General features: G+C 37.3%; 1 pseudogene; it reads left to right on the forward strand.

Moving 5' to 3' along the window:
• Positions 1-417: 417 nt before the first annotated feature.
• On the forward strand, positions 418-14,072 carry LOC143845484 (arabinosyltransferase XEG113-like; annotated as a pseudogene).
• Positions 14,073-14,400: the final 328 nt, after the last annotated feature.

A 14,400-nucleotide genomic window follows, 5' to 3' on the forward strand; every position in this document is an offset into this window, starting at 1 on the left:
GATGTGCCACATGGATGACAAATGGCATTATCCAACGGTGCCACTTGGATATGCCACTGCATCATTTCCCGGCTTTGCATGATTTAAGCCACTCATGTAATGGTTTAGTCATCAGTAAGCATCTCATTCACAAATTTCCCCAAATTTGACTTATTCTTTCTTCTCCTTCTTTATTTGCAGATTGTTCCAATTTGGGTTTGAAGATAAACAGGTATCTATGAGGATAGAAATGTTTTGTTGTCAAAGGATATGCAGTGTTAATTTCTTGTTAAAAGCATAAATGTTGGACTAGTTTACGGACAGAGTGGTTTAAGAGTATAAAACCATATGTTGAAGACATGAGAAGCATCAACAAGTTGGAAGAGTAATTTGCTACTCATGATGTCGTACTTTTGGTTTTGGAAAGCTTCAAAGAACATGGACTGTGAGTTACACATCAGACATTGTGTATTCCTATTGCCAGTCATTAAAACCTGAACATGCGACTTGAAAATGTTCTCATAAATGAGATTTGAGTTATTTGGTGTTCTCAGTTTTTGTACTTACAGTGGTGCATTTTCTGCTAAGAAATTCAATTTAAATTTCTTCATGAACAGCTCCCACTGTTTATATTTCTTTTTCATTTCTTCCTTTCAAATATGTAATATTACTATTGTTGCGCAGCTCCACTATTGTGTTTCTTGAACTGCTGCCCTTAGTGGATTGCAGTGGGAAACTATTTCTTCTTCTCTTGATAAGGGGAGAAACCCCTAAGCATAACTTTCTCGAGTTCATATTTCAGGATACAATCAGGGCTAATTATTTACTAGAGCTCCCTCCTGCATATTGTGGAAAGTGTATTATTTTATGATGTTTGGCTCCAGGTACATTTGGTGCTATGCATCTTCTTAGTTTCTAGCTTTTTGACATTCAATTATCTCAATGCCAATGCCTTTTCAGATGTAGATTCTATTCAGACGGAGCCTTTGACCACTAACGAGAGTGTATCAGTGTCTCCATCACAGCCTCAAAGTATGTGGACAATGCCCATATGGGATGCTCCACCTACTGGTACAAAAATGCCACAGTCAAAGGCCTTTCAATTGACCAAAGAGATGGTGAACTCTCGGGTGAAAGACAATGTCATCATCGTAACCTTTGGGAACTACGCATTCCTGGCCTTTATCTTGAATTGGGTGAAACACTTGACTGATCTGGGCGTCTTTAATCTTCTTGTACGTAATTTTTCAAATCTGCTACTCCTTGCATTTTGGGCCTTCTGGCTTCCGTTACCAGCATCTATTCAAACTCAGCATTGTGAGTGTTTTATCACATTAATGAGATTTGGAAATTTTCTGTTATAGGTGCAATGGACACCAAGCTTTTGGAGGCTTTATATTGGAAAGGCATTCCGGTTTTTTATATGGGCTGTAATATGAATACAATCGACGTTGAGTGGGGGTCACCTACATTTCATAAAATGGGAAGAGAAAAAGTTATTTTGATAAATGCCAACCTACCCTTCGGCTATGAACTATTGATGTGACAGACATGGTCTGGTTGAAGGTATATTTTATTCTCATCACAGGTCTGTTCATCTGGCCACCATCATTTTTCCTTCGTGTACAAGCTCGTCAATTCCTTTCATTATAAAATTTACTAAGCAAAACAGTCATTTATTTCACTTTGACAACAAAATATTTCTATCCTCATAGATACATCATAAAATTTGTAATGATTTGGTGGTCTCATTTCCATTATATGACATTATAATCCAGCCATACCTTTGGTTACTGAGCCCATACCTTTCCTTCAAGATGATAAGCCCACATCTTTTGGTCAAGCAATCAGTGACAGATTTTCCCTCCCAATGCATGATGGAAACCTTAGCAATGCAAATCGGAAGACATTTTGAGTTTCTATACTACTTATCTTTTGAGTATAATTGCATTTTAGTGCAACAATTGACAGTAACATCCATACAGGGAAAAAGTTTTTATCATGTTATTAGAATTAGAATGGTTTTCAATGGTGTTCAATTAGTAATGGCCTTTTCTGTTCTTCTTTACTCAATGATATTTACTCAAATTAAGTATTTAGCTATTTATTGCTTATTACTGTTTTCTTGTTAAATTCTGCATAAGTCCACACGTTATTTGGAGAGTCCTTTTGGAAATTCTGGGTTGAAGGTGGTAATTGTACACTATAGGTTGGAATTTGGAAAGAAAACAACGTGATTATGCATAGAATGTACAGTCCCATATTAACAGGAAGCATCACAATGACTAATATGCCTTGCATCTCTTTCTCAAACTTCTTATTGAGTGTTACAGCTATATCATTTGGACACATTTCCACTATAATCTGTGACAACAGCAGGTCTTGCGGTTCATTTTTGTCATCTATTTCTACCGTTGCCTTTTCCTTTCGGTTTTCTTTTCACATGTCATGATTTCCTGTTCTGGTTTGTCCTTGGTACAGAATCCACTTCCCTATTTTGCTCGTTTTCCTGGAGCAGATATTTTAACTTCAAGTGACCAAGTGATACCAACAGTTACTGATGACAGATTGGAAGCCTGGGTACAAGGTGAACGTCGTGTCAAGTTCTTTAGATGCTGTCTCCTTCATTTTAAATGTATGTTCACCATTTTTGAGTAATTTATGTGTCATGCTCTTTTAAATTTTACAAGAGGTTTCTTGCAGCAGATGTTTGAAACTGTGAATTAAGAAATTGTTGGTTGCCAATTTCTGAATTCATTTGACTGAGGATGTTGAGAATTGAGATTACATCTTCAATATCAAAGCTTTAATATCTTCAAGCGGCTAATTAACCAAGGTAACCTAATGTAAAGGGAAAGTTTCTACTTCAAGATTAATTTCTCTTTCGTGGTGCTCAACTTTGTGTACCTGACTATTTGTTAAGAGAAAATATCATTCCTGATCTACATAATAGATATTTAGGAGGACACCTGTAAAAGAATTGATTGATGATGTGGTGCCGATTTACCGAAAGCATATCTCTATAAATCCTTCAACTTGCAACATATTAAAACCAGAACACCAACCTGCATTGTTTGACTATGATCTCTGTACTTGATACCCAATGGGCATTGTAATTTTTTAATTTTTTTATCTGAAATCTAACATCTAACTTTTTGTAACTCATCCGCTCAAGCAATTCTTCAACTTCCACAGTAAGTGATGCCTACAATATTGGAATTTTCCACTGGCGGCCTACTGATTCTTCATAAAAACTGGCCAAAGAATGGAAAGATATGCTTCTAGCAGATGAAAAGATATGGGATCAGAATGGTTTTAATGATCTAGTGCGCAGAAAATTAGGACAATCTGTTGATGAAGAAATTGGGTTTGTGTATGCTTTCGATGGCGAGCTAGAGTTGGGGATCTTGCCTGCCAGTATGTTTTGCAGTGGACATACTTACTTTGTCCAAGTAGGGCCTCCTAATGTGCTGGTAGGACTGACTATTTTTCTAGGATAATATTTACATGGGTACTATGAATTTTTATTTCTTAATCATTCATTCATCTATTGTTTTTTCTATCGTATAACAGTTCAACATTCACTGCCAAAGAACTTAGCAGTAAAATATTTCTCCCTTAAACTGCATTTTCAGGCAATGTATCAACAGCTTAGACTGGAACCATATGCTGTGCATTCCACCTTTCATTATGGAGGTACCGAAGGAAAATGCCACCGACTCCGTGAAGCGATGGTTTTCTATGACCAACCACATTATTATGATTCACCAGGTGATCTCTCTATGTGATGTTGCTTGTATATAATGCTGAGGTGGCTGCCTAGTTGCATATATGATTTGAAAATTCACAATTAACTCTTCTGTCATATATTTAATTGTTTTTTATATGTATTATATTTTATATTCTGATCCTACATTGGTTATTAGTTTCTTGTCATTCGAAATTTTCATTTATATAAAGGAAAATGGGTTTTTGTATATGCTTATTTTATGAGAGACCATCTACAACAAGAAGGCATCCGAGGGAAGATCCATCAATTAAAAGTGACTTTTTTTTTTTTTCTATTTTATACTGTGTATTTAAATTAAGTCTTTATAAGTTCGTATTAATGTGTTGTGACAGTTAGAGGGTACCATGTGCCTATCTCACATGAAAGAAGAGCACTCAAGTAGTTATACTTATACCCATCTCGCATCTTCTCTTGCCATGTGTCAGCCAAGAAGTTATACTCATCTCTCATTTTCTCATTCCATGTGTCACCCAGGAAAGGTTTTAATTTTTTGTTTTTGTTTCGGTTTCAATCACCACTTGAACAGAAAATTTTCGGTTTGGCTGGAAATTTCGGTAGAAATCCTGTAAAGTCACGGAAACATATGGAAACATATGCAAATGATAGAATTTAAAGATGAAACTTTAGGAAATGCTAGAATAAGCACTAATACATATTTAGAAACCTATCACAAAAGCAAAACAACCATCCATAATGGTTTAACAAAATTGAACACGTAATGAAATGCACTATCTGGTAATTCTCTACACACTAAATTTCACATGTAATTCATATAAATATTTATACATAATACATCCACAACATTTCACATGCTATAATTATATAACATATTGATATAGTATACCACTATTATACTTACAATTTTGGTTTCGTTATGCATTTTGGTTTTGGTATGCATTTCAGTTTCGGTTTCAGTGGATGGAATGAACATAAGAATTGTAGTCTTGTGCACGTGGAAGTGATTTCCTCCCCTCTTAATCGTAGATGTGATGCTCTAGATCCAATCTTGGAGTGATTCCGTGACAACTAATATCGTGATGCCCTACTATCTTTCCATATCCTAAGTAAGATCATATTTCTCTCTTTATTACCTTTTTTTTTCTTTCTCTTTTTTTATACCTCTCTTCTTAAACCTCAATTTTCCTCTTTCTTGAATTCATGGGTTTGAAACCATAATTTTGGCTCAATTTTAACCATTCTAGTTTCAACACTCTTGGTAGTGATGCCTAAAGAGTTTTGAACCCTTGTTCCGGTTGATAATATAAAGAACCTTTAGTACGGTTGATAATATAAAGAACCTTCAGAAATTTAAAATTTTCTCTAGCACTAAAGTATGAGACCTTGTTTTTTCAGCATTGTTATGAACAGTAATATGTTGCATGAAAAATTCCTGCAATATTCCTAACATGTGCTTAGAATATTTTTGTAGGAGGGTTCTTCTCTTTTAAGCCCTCTATTCCGAAGAACCTCTTGCTAGATGGGGAGCATACCATTGAATCACACTTCTCTCTAATTAATTACCAGGTATGAATGGCTTTATTTATTAACCTTACTTCAGTACCCTGTTTTATAAATTGGGAATGAAATAACTATGGAGATTATATATGCACACACTTGTTATCATATTGGAGCTCCTCTCCTCTCTTTTCTTTTCACTTCTCTCATTGACCAGCTAATCAGAAGAGTGTAAATAATGAGAGTGCCAGTATCAAAACAATGGAGTGTGACATCATCTCACAATCGTTCCGATGAAATTCACGAAGCCTGTCCTTGACATCAACAAGATAGTTATTGAACTTCAACTATAGGCTTTTGCTCCCATTGGTTACTTCTTTAACTTTTGTACTGTAAGAACCACTTGGATAAATAAATTCTATGAGGAAGGAGAGGGATTTTGCACAAGGTTTCACTGCTTCTCTTCAGTTTTTGAAGAGTCGTTATAATTGTTTTGATAAGCAAGCAGCAGCCAAGATTTAGAATACCATAATCTCCATTTCTTAATTTCCATGACTGCCATTTAGTTAGTTAGAAGACTTATTTGGACTTTAAACTGTAGGTCTTGCTCCCGAGGTTAACGACACAAAGTCAAATTGGTCTGATGAAAAGTAAAAGAAGCTCTTATATATTTTGTCTTTCATTAAAATGTAGACAGGTATGGAACTTACTGATTAATAAAAGGATTGGGGAGCAGCTACTATTCTCTTCTTTTTTTTGAAATGGAAAATATTATAAAAGAATAAGAAGGGACACCCGAAAGGGAATACCCGAAGTTACATAACAAAAAATAAAAAAACTAATTACACAATGAATAGGACATCAAAGAGGAAATTGATCAGACCAATTCATCGAGTTGCATACCACCCCTCTTCTAGCCAACACATCCGCCTTCTCGTTAGCAGACCTTCTAATATGGATCAACTCAATATCTGATACAGGCAATATATCTTCCATTTCGTCAAAAAAATCCAAAAACCTCCAAGGCGGAGCCACCGCACCCCTCAGCCACCGGATAACATTAAGCGAGTCCCCTTCAACAATTACACTCTTCAGACGGTCCCTACTCACCTTTTTTATGCCATTGAAAGTCGCTTGGACTTCTGCCTCGTCAGTTACACCTAAAGGGCCCCAAATAGTCCAAAAAACCTTGCCGGCATCATCACGACATAAACCTCCCACCCCGGCTGGACCAGGATTCCCAAAGCAAGCACTATCAAAGTTTATTTTTAACACTCCTTGAGGCGGTGGTTCCCATCTCTCCACAACTTTATTAGCCCTCTCACTACTCAAACACACCACACCCCATCCTTCCCAAAGATCAAAAGCTGAGACAAACTGAAAATATGGATGGCATCTCGTCCAATTTATAACCAATGCAATTATCTGTATATAAAGATAATGAGGAGCCTTGGACATTCCCTCCAACACCCGTGCATTTCTCTCCTTCCAAACCACCCACCAAGTGGCAAGCAAGCATACTTCCCACAAAATTTGTGATGCTTCTCCATTATTGTCATATCTCAACAGTTGCTGTCCTGTTCCAAACAGAAGAAAATGGCGCATGCTATGCACAAACATTATTCATGTGAAGAATTTGTGCTTTCGTGAGTAAATTTTTATGAGGTTAAAATAGAACCAGTGCTTAAAAATGTAAGTTTCTAATAGCTACAAAGAAATTTACATCTATAAGATATTTACTAGCTATAAAATATGTACTCTATAAGGTACTTAATGGTTAAAGGGAACTTTGCATTTACAATGTTTTAAATAACCTCAGGCCACCCAAGTTTTCCCATTATATATATCGTATAGATGTAGAGATTAAATCACAGCATGTCATAATCGCCCGATTAATATAACAACTTATATTTGGATAGTTGATTTAAAGAAACTGCTTAGTTTGCTTTGCTAAACCTAAATGTTTGGATCTACATGTTGAGTGCACAACATTAATTTCAAAGATGTATGAGGCTGTGAGCGTATTTAAGCATTTTGTAATTCTGAGGCAAGAGGTGTCCAGTGTCCTGACTATAACAAAATATCCTTCTCAAGTTTATGAATGATAAGTAGGAAATTAAGTGCCTGGTGCAGATAAAATAATTTTGTAAGAAAGCAAACCTATGCAATAAACTTGGTGGAATTATGTTCACCACTCACTGCTTAGATTGATGGCCTGGCTTGGCCTTCTCTTTTAGATGAAGAGATTCAGCTGTGCTTGGCAACTTGGGTTTATCTCTTACAGCAAAGCTCTAAAAATCACATACTGATTCTTTGATATGCCCTTTGGAGTTTGCAAAGCGAAAAAAGCTAATTCACTGAAAATATGATAGAAAGATAAAGATGAGGAAGAAAACAAAAGTTCGTCATTTCAGTTATCTGGCTTCGTTGTGAAAGCCATGTCCACAATAAATTTGGGCTTGGGCTTTCTGAACCGATTGTTTTGGTGATGCTGTATTTGTATGGTTTGAGACCTGTTCTTTGTCTTAAAGAAAATAAAAATAAAATGGACAAATTTGATAGATAAGGTATGTAAATGGATAATTTATTATTCAATGCCGATATATGTCATTGTTTTATGATTTAAACATGACATTCAAGTACTCGTTTTTTACTCTGTTTTTTGTTTACTTATAGATGCCGGAGTGCTTGACCTGACTTTGGTTTCTTAATTTTAGGTGATGCCTCCATTGTGGTGCAGGTTGGATAGATTATGGTTTGGGCATCCTGGAGTTCTGACTAGGGGACAATGACAAGACAACCCTTTTTCTGGCCTTTGGATCATGTATTTGAGGTACTTTCTTCTTCCGAATTGTGACTAAACATCAGGGCTGCAACTCGAGCCGAGTTTTACCCGACCCGCATCGACCCGACCCGAAAATAGCCTGGGTTGGGTTCAGGTTTCATGGGTTTTGGGTCGAGCCGGGTTGAGCATTCAAAAGCCCGCATGAATCTTGGGTTGAGCCAGGTTTGGAGGGGCCCGACCCGAGTTACATAAGTTATAGTATGTACATTTTTTTCTATTGTTAGTTAAAAGTTAAAAGTGAAAACCCACGCACCCACTGTTATTGTATGTGAGTGTAATTTCTGCTTCTAGGAGTTGAGTTGATTCAAGTGTTTGATTCAGCATTGTTTGATTGTAATTACAACATTGTTTGATTACAGCATTGTTTGATTCAAGTGTAATGTGAGTGTAGTTATATCATTGTTTGATTCAAGTGTAATGTGAGTGTAATTTTAACTTCTATGAGTTAAGTTGGCTTGCCAAACAAGAATTTTTATTAAAAAATTGCGTCACCGTGAAAAAACCCGACCCGGTCCGAGATTTATCATAAATAGGGCCGCGTTTGGGAATCGTAGGTTTTCCGGAAAAAAAACCCGACCCGAGATATTTCTCGGGTAGGGTTGGGTTCTCCAAAACCCGACCGCCCGACCCGAGTTGCAGCCCTACTAAACATCCCATATCAGACATAAAACATTATCTTGGCTATAGTTTTTACAGCTATGATCTTCTTGAGAATTATGACTGAATATCCTGTATCAGATGTAAAACATTAATCAGGATATATTTTGAAAAAGGGCTATCTAAAGTAGATGGGCTCTGACTTGCTTTATTGTCATGATGAGATGCGTAGGAAGAATAGGGTGTAATATTCTGTGAGGTACAACCGTACAGGTGGCATGCTTTGTTCCATCACCTCTCTCATCTGCCATCATTACCCTCCATTAAATATTAAATATTGGGAAGTGGTATATTCACCCCCTTTTCTTTACTAGGCCACCCCTCTCTAAAAGCATTTATGAAAGGGTAAGGCACAGCTGGCATGTTTGGTCCCATCCTCTGTCTCCTCACGAGTCACGACCACCTTTAACCTCTGTTAATTCACCCCCTATTCTTTCCTGGTTTAAATTTTCGGTTTCGGTACAGGTTTCGGACCCCCCTGAAATTTCGGCCAAAATCCGGCGAAACAAATAAAAGAATATTTTATTCAATATTAAATTTTGGTGAAATATTAAATTAATTAAAAAAAACAGGTTTTTTGTGTGAAATTTCGGAAAAATCGAAATTTCGACTGAAATTCCAAAATTTCTACCGAATAAAATACTGCTTCGGGTTTTCGTGATTTCGGTGTCGGTCTCCACCGAAATCTGTCCAAAATTTCATATTTCGGTCTAAATTTAAAACCATGCTAGTTTCCTGTGCCAGACCCTCAGAGTATTTATCCTTTTACACTACAAGGGAGTGGACCAAAGAAGGAAAGGGACCAAATATATCACTTCCCTAAATCATTTAGGCCACTGATAATAACTCATCTTGTCTTTTATTAATTAACAGATGTCAAAAAGCTAGGAAAATGTTATCAGCGTATTTTGATAAAGCGCACTACACACTTTATTAGAAGTACGGTATGGCCCGCACCATAAGATGATCCAAACCGTCCATTAAATGGGCCATAACCTAAATAGCTTGTGCCCTAAAAATCATTTCCATAGGTTGATCCCAACCCTCATATCTGAATGTTAGAGGGTTGATCCTAAACCCCTATAAAAATAAAGAAGTTATACATCCGCCCCTAATTCTTCCTTGGGACAGCCCCCTCTAGTGCATTTATGATTACTCTTTTACACTACAGGGGTGGCCCGAGGAAGAAAAATGGGTGAATGTATCATTTACCTAAATTTATTACTTTTTTGAAGATATATATGCTTCATATCACTAAAGATTTAGTTTATGATGATAATTATAAATGTTGTTTGTTTAATATTTATTTTTTCATTTTTTTATATTTTTTTTGTATTTTTTCATTTAATTTTTGTATAAAAATTATTACTCATATGACTTGGCCGCGTCCCCGCCGAGTCAACAAGGATTTTCTTCGGCCGCATTCCACGTCATATCCGCATTTTTAAACACTTGTATGTGTCGTTTGTATGCATTCATGAAATTTACGCATGTTTAACTAGGGCTGCAACTCGAGCCGGGTAAAACCCGACCCGCATCGACCCGACCCGAAAATAGCCTGGGTCGGGTTCAGGTTTCATGGGTTTCGAGTCGAGCCGGGTTCAGCATTCAAAAGCCCGCATGAATCTCGGGTCGAGCCGGGTTTGAAGGGACCCGACCCGACCCGAGTTACATATGTTATAGTATGTACATTTTTTTCTATTGTTAGTTAAAAGTTAAAGGGATAATTACATTTACACCCCCTCTAGTTTCTAACACATCCACTTCCACCCCTATAGTTTAAAACGTGACAAATACACCCTTGTAGTTTCAATTTGTTTAAGGTAGGCCCCCTCAGCTGAAGGTTCGTCCATAGATTGAAGGGTTAGGATAATCCGATGGAGCTGATTTTTTGGGCACACCCTAACTATGTCAGGACCCATCAAATGAACGCTTTGGATCATCCAAACAATGTGGGCCCACATTATTTGGATGATTTTTTGGTATTGTTTGGATTCGGGTAGGGGCCCACATTATTTGGATGATCCAAAGCGTTCATTTGATGGGTCCTGACATAGATATGGTGTGCCCAAAAAATCAGCTCCATCGGATCATCCTAACCCTTCAATCTATGGACGAACCTTTAGCTGAGGGGGCAAACCTTAAACAAATTGAAACTACAGGGGTGTATTTGTCACGTTTTAAACTATAGGGGTGGAAGTGGATGTGTCAGAAACTAGAGGGGGTGTAAATGTAATTATCCCAAAGTTAAAAGTGAAAACCCACGCACCCACTGTTACTGTATGTGAGTGTAATTTCTGCTTCTATGAGTTGAGTTGATTCAAGTGTTTGATTCAACATTGTTTGATTGTAATTACAACATTGTTTGATTACAGCATTGTTTGATTCAAGTGTGATGTGAGTGTAATTACATCATTGTTTGATTCAAGTGTAATGTGAGTGTAATTTCTGCTTCTATGAGTTGAGTTGCCTTGCCAAATAAGAATTTTCCTTAAAAATTTGCGTCAACGTGAAAAAACCCGAACCGACCCGAGATTTATCATGGGTAGGGCCGGGTTTGGGAATCGTGGGTTTTCCGAAAAAAAACCCGACCCGAGTTGCAGCCCTATGTTTAACCTTTGAATCTATTATTCATAGGCTATGAATAATTAGAGGAGAATGAAGTTTGATCTTGTTGTCTTCCGCTTAGAAACATTGATTTGCCATGCAAGAAAAATACTCATCATTTTTTATGCACTTCTACCGAGATGCTTAAGCGACCGTCTGAAGAAAGAGCAGATTCAGATGATGCAATAGAATCTGACTGCCTCCTTACTACACCACATGGCCACCCAGTGTTACACGAGTTTCAAACGCTTTGTGACTCGTGGCTGGATCTTTAGGGCCATCCCAATAACAAGGGGGACCGCCTCTAAGAAACCATTGGCATCTAAATAATAGGTCAACGCAATGAAAGCAGTGGCAGAGCTGTCAGATCCGCCGGTGATTTGGCAGCAGAATAGTACGTCCGTCAGAACGCCGATCAAGCAACTCCCTCCACCCAAACTAAGCATACGTAAGTCCTCTGGCTTTGCATTCAATCCTTTAGAGCGACAGTACAAAATTACACGTCTATGCGGCTTTGCGTCATTGATTACTTCTATCCATTGCAGTTGGACATATGGGTTTTACAAGACTTCAGTAGGGAGTTCTGGTTGAAGAAATACAGCTTTAGTGCACAGAAAATGTTGCCATTAGGACCAGAGACCTCAATGGTTGCAAGAAGAATGATGGGGACTGCAGGTGAAAAATGTTATTACATTTTTAAATTCAGGATGTCGTTGAAGGGTCTCTGTCTATCTTTGATTACTTCTATCCAATGCAGTTGGACATATGTGTTTTACAAGACTTCAGTAGAGGGAGTTCTGGTTGAAGAAATACAGCTTTAGTGCATGGAAAATGTTGCCATTAAGACCAGAGACCTCAATGGTTGCAAGAAGAATGATGGGGACTGCAGGTGAAAAATGGTATTACACCCTTAAATGCAGGATGTCTTGGGCATAATTATAATGTTATTAGGCACATTAAGATGGATAGTCTAGTTGGGTTGAGAATGACTTTCCCCCATGCTCATGCAGTTATTGATACTGCTACAAATCACTTTTCTAAAACTTTGTACTCCGTTGCAATCTAAAACTTTTTTGCACTATGCATTATTTGGCCAAATTCCCAAATGTGATATTCAAGGCACAGCTTTTTTATCAAACATTTCAATCATGATTACAGAAAATTAAGAGTGTGATTTTGAAGCTATCATGTAATGCAGGTGAATGTCATGTTGAGAGAACTACTAGAAGAGGAATTTGGCCCCAGGATTGACTTCAGAAAGTCAGAGAGTACCCTTTCCTTGACAGCCCGTTACTGCCCAAACGAGTAAAATAAAATTCAGTTATATTATATTCAAAGGAATTAGGAATTTCTCGTTGGCTTTGGCATAAGTGTAAACTTTTTCTCTCGATGATTTCAGGTAAAGGAATCACTGCGTGAAGTTCAACTTTGTGAAGAGCGATCCTATAACTGCAACATATACACAACGAAACAAGTCAAATGGGGATACTCAGATTTCCTAAACATAGCAGTGAAGATATGGTATTCAAAATTGTTTTGTTAATATGCTATTCTATCAATAAGATATGATAATTCAAGCTTCCAGCCATCCCTCATTCATGTTTTTGACTGTTTCTCAATTTTTTTCTACTTAGTATTTTGTTGAATAGATTGCAATTCAAGTTTCTTGAAGCTTCTAGGTTTGGGTTCACTCATCTTTGTAGATGTCCTAATTCCAAGTTGAACCCTTGAATATGAATTATGTCAAAACTTTGCGGCCATTTTGGTCGGAAAACCATCAAATGTTATATATGGTTCAAGGGTAGGAAGAGATTAATGTTTGACAGCTACAACATAAAATGCCCTTTTGTCATTCCAAATTTTCTGGAACAATTAGTCCACACTCCACAGCACACTAGAGATGTCCAGAACATGTGTATTTCTGTATGTGCTCATTTTAGGAGTATAAGGATGCCATTGTTTCTATATAGATAAGTGGCATTGTCTATGCTTCAATTTCACTAACTCTTTTAAGATTCTCCAGATCACTGAAGGCCTAACTGACCACCGATTTTCTAACCTCACAGCTCAGAAAGGTATTCTCCTCATACAAGGATGTCAAAGTCATTCGATTCTCATCCACGGAGAATGCATTCCAAGGTTTCACTGACAAGGCAAGCTTTCTTTTCCAGCATACTACTATCTGAATAGCATACTTTTTTGTAAACAGTATGGGTATAGTCAGGAGGCAATGAGTACTTTAGAAACTATTTTCTGTTACTATGATGCAAAATATTTGAACCTTAAAATCAGGTAAGAGAGGCAAAGTTCAGGAACCGTGTGAAGCAGTATGTGGGGATATGGTGCTGCGTGGAGAACCGTGATCGTGGCCACATATATTATGATATGTGCTGGGATGAGAAGTCTGGATGGAAACCAGCTCCACCTGAAACTCCAGAGGACGACCATCCAATTTGGTAGACTTGATCTCGGCCGTGCATTGTTTTCTGAAAAATGCCCAATAATAGGGAAATAGAAATATCCACAACTGAAAGGCGGCCCTACCATGCGTCATTTAAAGCGCGAAGGTAGTATATCTTTATCCTGTAGGATGAGAGGGTACTTAAGAGTAAAACGGGTGATGTGGTCATGTAGAACAGCATAAAAAATTTTACATTAAAATTTTTCGAAAAAAAAATCAATTGATCCTGTAGATTTCATCACCTCATGTACCATTCTTTATAAATGCCCCTTTTGCGCCTTGGTGGGAAGAATAATACCTTGTTTAACTGTATGTCAATGCATGAAATATTCATTTTCTGTAGAATTGGATGGAGTTGTTTTTCCATCCTTCTTTACACTAGATCAACATTGCGGGCAGCAGGTTCAGGGATAGTTCTAATTCAACATTCTAATATATGATCTTTCACTTCATTACAGCACTGGTATTGCAATAGAGATACACTTTGAATCAAATTTGAGTTCAAAAGATGTGTGATTGCAGAAGAATGTATTCATTATATCTGCCCATTCCCCTACACATTTTAGACTCACTGGCTATTACGAGTCCCTATGAGAGCCAATGAAG

Source organism: Tasmannia lanceolata, unplaced genomic scaffold, assembly GCF_043159265.1.
Source record: "Tasmannia lanceolata isolate RefF3 unplaced genomic scaffold, GAP_Taslan_0.1 ptg000002l, whole genome shotgun sequence".
NCBI lineage: Eukaryota > Viridiplantae > Streptophyta > Magnoliopsida > Canellales > Winteraceae > Tasmannia > Tasmannia lanceolata.